Below are 5,867 nucleotides of genomic sequence, written 5' to 3' on the forward strand. Positions count from 1 at the left end.
TTAAGAAATGTGGAATACAACTTGATGAACTAAAAATAAGAAGGATGGATAGGACAAATTATTTATGTAACATATAGTTCCAATGAAGATTTAGATCATGTAAGATCGGTAGAGCCTTACTAATATTAAGATGAAATATAATCGAAGAATCAGAGCATTCTAGACATGGTAGAGGGATCGATCGATCAGATTTGTGATTGTAATTAATAATGCCAGAGACTTTGGAATATACGAGTGTGCCGACGACGTTTGCGGCATAAAAGGGTAATGAAAAGATATCTGGTAGTACACAATGTACTAAGTAAGAGGTCCAATAAAAGATTAAAAAAAGAGTGGAATGGGAATAGTAAAGTCAAACCAGAGGATCCTGTATTTAAGTGTGTGTTTGTATTTGGAAAATTGGATCCCTTCTCACAGAAAATTGCATTCACCAACAAATCATCAATCATCAAGCAAACACATTAATTTTGCCTTTTTTTTTTTTTTTTTAGAGAGATTCAATCAAAGAGAGAAACAAGGCTGTGGGAAGAGCAAAGAGAGGAAGTTAACACAAACCAAAGAAGAAGAACATGATGATGAAGAGGGGCTGGGATAAGAAGGCCCTGGTGGCGGAGGCGCGCGGCAACATGGCGTACAAGTCGGTGTGGATGGAGATGAGCGGCGCGTTGGGCGACCTCGGCACATTCGTGCCCATTGTGGTCGCGCTCGCGCTCGCCAACGGCCTCGACCTCGGCACCACGCTCATCTTCACGGGCGCCTACAACATCATCACCGGCATCGGCTTCGGCGTGCCCATGCCCGTGCAGCCAATGAAGACGATCGCGGCCGTCGCCATCTCGGAGCGGCTCACGCTCTCCGAGATCATGGCGGCTGGGATCACGACGTCGGCCCTCCTCTTCGGGCTGGGCGCAACGGGCCTCATGTACGTCGTGCAGCGGCTGGTGCCGCTGCCCGTGGTTCGCGGCATCCAGCTGTCGCAGGGGCTCTCCTTCGCCATCACGGGAGTGAAATACGTGCTGAAGAACCAGAATTTCACGACGGGGAAGACGAAAGGCAACAGGGATTGGATAGGGCTGGACGGCATGCTGGTGGCGCTCCTCATGTTCTGCTTCATCGTGCTGGTGGGCGGATCCGGCCCTCCGCCGCCCGACCACGACCTTCCAACGGACACCACTGACACTGAGAAGCAGCCATCGTCGTCGGCGTGGCGCCGTCGCCTCCAACGCGTCCCCACAGCCATCATCGTTTTCATTGTCGGCCTCGTGCTCGCCATCATCCGGAAGCCCAGCGTCTTCAGCTCGCTCAGCTTCGGCCCCGCCAAGCCGATCGTCTACTCCCACATCGCCGCCAGCGAGTGGCGCAGAGGTTTCTTGCGTGCTGCAATTCCACAGATCCCTCTCTCCGTCCTCAATTCCGTGGTGGCCGTATGCAAGCTCGCGGGCGATCTCTACCCCGACAAGAAGAGTGCGGTGAGCACCACCAAGGTCTCGGTCTCCGTGGGCCTCATGAATCTTGTCGGCTGCTGGTTCGGGGCCATGCCGGCATGCCACGGGGCCGGGGGGCTCGCAGGCCAATGGCGGTTCGGCGCCAGGAGCGGTGCCGCCGTCGTGTTCCTGGGTGGCCTCAAGGTCCTGCTGGGCCTTCTCCTCGGGAGCTCATTGGTGAAATTGCTGGATGCCTACCCTGTCGGCATTCTCGGGGTCCTTCTTTTCTACGCGGGATTGGAGCTGGCGATGGCATGCCGGGATCAGACGAACAGGGCCGACTCTTTCGTCGTGATAGGGTCAGCGGCCATGTCAATCGCAACCTCGAGCGCCGCCATCGGCTTCGCATTCTCTTTGGGGGTCCATATCCTCTTCTGTCTCCCGGACATGACGCCCGCATCTGTCTCCGAAAAGTTCCGCTCCATCTTCCGCCGTGAACCCCTCCCATCTTCCACCACCGGCACCATCACTACCACTACTACTAACAGTGGAGTATAAAACATAGAGCCAGTGCCAGCCATAAATGAATACACACAACACACTCTTCTTCTTCTTCTTCTTCTTCTTCTTCTCGTATTTGTAGAAAAATAAATAAAGGATACCGAGGATACGTATAGTGGTATCATCTTGGATATCGGTGTTTTGCATAGTATATTGGTTCCATTGTCCCATGCCCATATTACCCACCATGTCTTCGTTTCTTAGGCAATGGAATGGAATGTATCGATTCAGTTGTATTGTTCATGCTTTTCATATATTGATTTATTTGCACCAAAATATCATGTCTCACCCGAGCAATCTGTTTCTTACATGTCATGTGGATGGCTCTCGTGTATCCCTTGAGAGTCAATGACAAATATCAATTTTATTACAAACATAGCGATCATAGATAAGCCTTTCAATGTGAACAGTCAACACAATATACGTGCTTAGAGATTATAAAATCAGATACATTATGGTTATAAGACCCAACCACATGATCATTGAAGTCATCGCCAAAAATGTTTTCCAAAGATTTTCCACCAAAGGACATGCCTAGCAATCCTATTACAAGTTTACCATCTACAATCCCAAACAACAAATATCGGAAGGTTTACTCTTGTGGGTAACGGTGGGAGTCGAACTCCCCATGTTGATTGAATCTGGTGTCCAACAAAAGGAGTCGATTGCACATCAACATTGAGGAAATTTTTCGTAGTCACACTCACTAGCCAATTAGTCTACCAAAGATAACTATCTTGTAAGCAATTGTAATTAAGGAATAGAATATGGATTTGTTGGTAATGATATCTTTATGTTTTCATTTCATTTGCCAACAATAAGGTGGTTACTTGCCTAACCTCACAACCATTTACAGAGAAGGAAACCATTACTTACCATTTTGACCCCACAACAAGTATTGGAAGCTTGTGTCAAGTTTCGTCAAGCACGAAAGCACGATAACATAATTGCAAGAACTCTCATTCAGCTTCCTAGTGGCCCACCATGGCGAATCTTGTTGTCTCACTCTTTACCTTCATTTGGCATTTGTTAAATTTTCACTCCCAAAATTAGCTTGTTTTGTTTATTATGTTAATTTAGTTTTTTGCTTTTCATTTCCAAAACAAGAGATGTAAGAACTAGATTGTTTTCATCTCCTTGGTAGCATTGGCTTCTTTAGAGACATTAAAACACATTTTCTTGTTGTAACAATCCATAGGCTAATTAGGACCAAGTGTAAATTCGAATAAACACAAACACTTTTGGAACATATGCTTAGGTTTTTAAATATCCACCATTTCACATGAGCTTTGAACTCCAAGGAAAACTCCTTGATTACGTAATGGGTTTGAGTAAGTATCATAACTTTGAAGATTCACCATGATGGCACCTAATGCAAGAGTGTAATATGTGGCAACTTGCTAATTGTCATAAAAAAGGTCTTGATAGGGGCTTAATTGAGGCACAACCTCGATTTTATCTAGCACAAGCTTTCCACTACTAGAGATTGATGACGAGAATAATTAATTGCACACTAACCAAGTAATATACTTGGGTCCTAACGAATAGTGGAACAAATACTCGAACATCCTGTATTCATGAGAGTCCAACGTCCTCTCAAGAAATTAAAACATGGACATTCGAACAATGAAATTGTGCCATAATCTCCTTATATAGAGTATTAAGAGAAGCATACACATACCTAGTTCACAAAATGCTTGTATACCTAGTTCATAATGTTATCCCAATGTGCACAAGATTGTACAACATGAAAAGAACAAGAAGGTATAGGATAATGTTCTAGTTCATAATGTTATCCCAATGTGCACGAGATTGTACAACATGAAAAGAACAAGAAGGTATAGGATAATGTTCATACAACAATATACTAGTAATCCTAGATTGTATAGGAAGGAGTGTGTATGTGTACTTGGGGGATATGAGGCATGGGGTTAGATGTCCTTTTTAATGTATACAGCTCCCTTGTGAGGGTATAAATACATACTACACAAGGTTTAAGAAGAAGAAGAAGCATGTATCATCAGTATATATATATACTACGCTATGGTGGTGGTAGGGGTGGTCGTTGGCTGGGCCGCAGTGGAACAAGCATGGACGGGATCACGGCGGATAATGGAGCGTAGCTTTTCCGAAACCAACGTTAGCGTGATGTCTGGTAGGTGAAGAAGGATGTAAACCCCCAAGGAGAAGACAAACCCGATGGCGGAGTTGGAGGTTGCTATTGACATCGCGGCGGACCCAATCACTACGAATGAGTCGGCCCTCTTGGTCTGATCCCGGCACGCCATTGCGAGCTCCAATCCCGCATAGAAAAGAAGAACCCCGAGAATCCCCACGGGGTACGCTTCCAGCAACCGCAGCAATGAGCTCCCGAGGACAAGACCCAGTACGAGCTTGAGGGAGCCCAGGAATACGACGGCCGCCCCGCTCCTGGCGCCAAACCTCCATTGGCCGGCCAGCCCGCCGGCCCCATGGCATGCCGGCATGGCACCGAACCAGCACCCGACAAGATTCATCAACCCCACCGATACCGAAACCTTGGTGGGGCTCACGGCGTTGATCTTCGCGGGGTAGAGATCGCCGGCGAGCTTGCATACGGCCACGACGGAATTGAGGACCGAGAGGGGGATCTGTGGAATTGCAGCACGAAAGAACCCCCGGCGCCACTCGCTGGTGGTGATGTGAGAATACAAGTGCGGGGATGCCGGACCAAAAGTGAGGGAGCTGAAGACGCCGGGCTTCCGGATGATGGCGAGCACGAGGCCGATGACGAAGACGATGATGGCTGTTGGAACGCGCTGGAAACGGCGGCGCCATGGGGATGACTGCTCCACTTCCTCTTGGTCTTGGTCATCGACTGCGATGGAACCCTGTGGCGGAGGCGGAGGCGGAGGCAGAGGCGGAGGCGGAGGGCCCGATCCGCCTACCACCACGATGAAGCAGAACATGAGGAGCGCCACCAGCATGCCGTCCAGCCCCATCCAATCCCTGTTGCCTTTCGTCTTCCCCGTCGTGAAATTCTGGTTCTTCAGCACGTATTTCACTCCTGTGATGGCGAAGGAGAGCCCCTGAGACAGCTGGATGCCGCGAACCACGGGCAGCGGCACCAGCCGCTGCACGACATACATGAGGCCCGTGGCGCCCAGCCCAAAGAGGAGGGCCGATGTCGTGAGCCCAGCCGCCATGATCTCGGGGAGAGTGAGATGCTCAGAGATGGCTACGGCCGCGATCGACTTCATGGGCTGGACCGGCATGGGCACCCCGAAGCCGATGCCGGTGATGATATTGTAGGCGCCCGTGAAAATGAGGGTGGTGCCGAGGTCGAGGCCATTGGCAAGGACGAGCGCGACCACGATGGGCACAAACGTCCCGAGGTCGCCCAACGCTCCGCTCATCTCCATCCACACCGTCTTGTATGTCATGTTGGCACGCGCCTCGGCCACAAGGGCCTTCTTATCCCAACCCCCCTTCATCATCACCACCATCTTTGGTTTGTGTCCCTCTCTTTGGTCCGACATATGCTTTGCCCCAAGCAAATGAAGGCCAACTACTACTACTCTTCTTGGATGCCCGATTTATTTGAAGAAAAATCCCACACTTCACTTAAATAGAAGAACAGCCTTGGCTCCCTACTTTTTTGTTCACCTCTTTTTTGGCATGTGCTATGCACCATCACAATTCCATATGGGTCCTCAACACATTCCTCAGTGTGTGCACATCAACTCTCATGTGATGATCATTGAGTCATGTCACACGTAAGTGTGGGAAGGGGGTTCACATTGTAACTTTTGACAATCTTACAATTAGATCATTTCATGAGCACATGGGGGGGAATCTAATAATGTTGGTGTCGAATATTTAGACTTTTCCGAAACGGCACAA

The 5,867-nt window shown here is 48.8% G+C and overlaps 2 pseudogenes; one reads left to right on the forward strand and one right to left on the reverse strand.

The window, feature by feature from the left end:
• Positions 1–539: 539 nt before the first annotated feature.
• On the forward strand, positions 540–2,223 carry LOC147854878 (molybdate transporter 1 pseudogene; annotated as a pseudogene).
• Positions 2,224–3,809: 1,586 nt separating this feature from the next.
• Positions 3,810–5,544, reverse strand: LOC147854879 (molybdate transporter 1 pseudogene; annotated as a pseudogene).
• Positions 5,545–5,867: the final 323 nt, after the last annotated feature.

The sequence above is a fragment of the Azolla caroliniana genome, unplaced genomic scaffold (assembly GCF_043228905.1).
Source record: "Azolla caroliniana isolate FFs.n. ecotype wild unplaced genomic scaffold, voAzoCaro1.0.p SCAF_15, whole genome shotgun sequence".
Classification (NCBI taxonomy): Eukaryota; Viridiplantae; Streptophyta; class Polypodiopsida; order Salviniales; family Salviniaceae; genus Azolla; species Azolla caroliniana.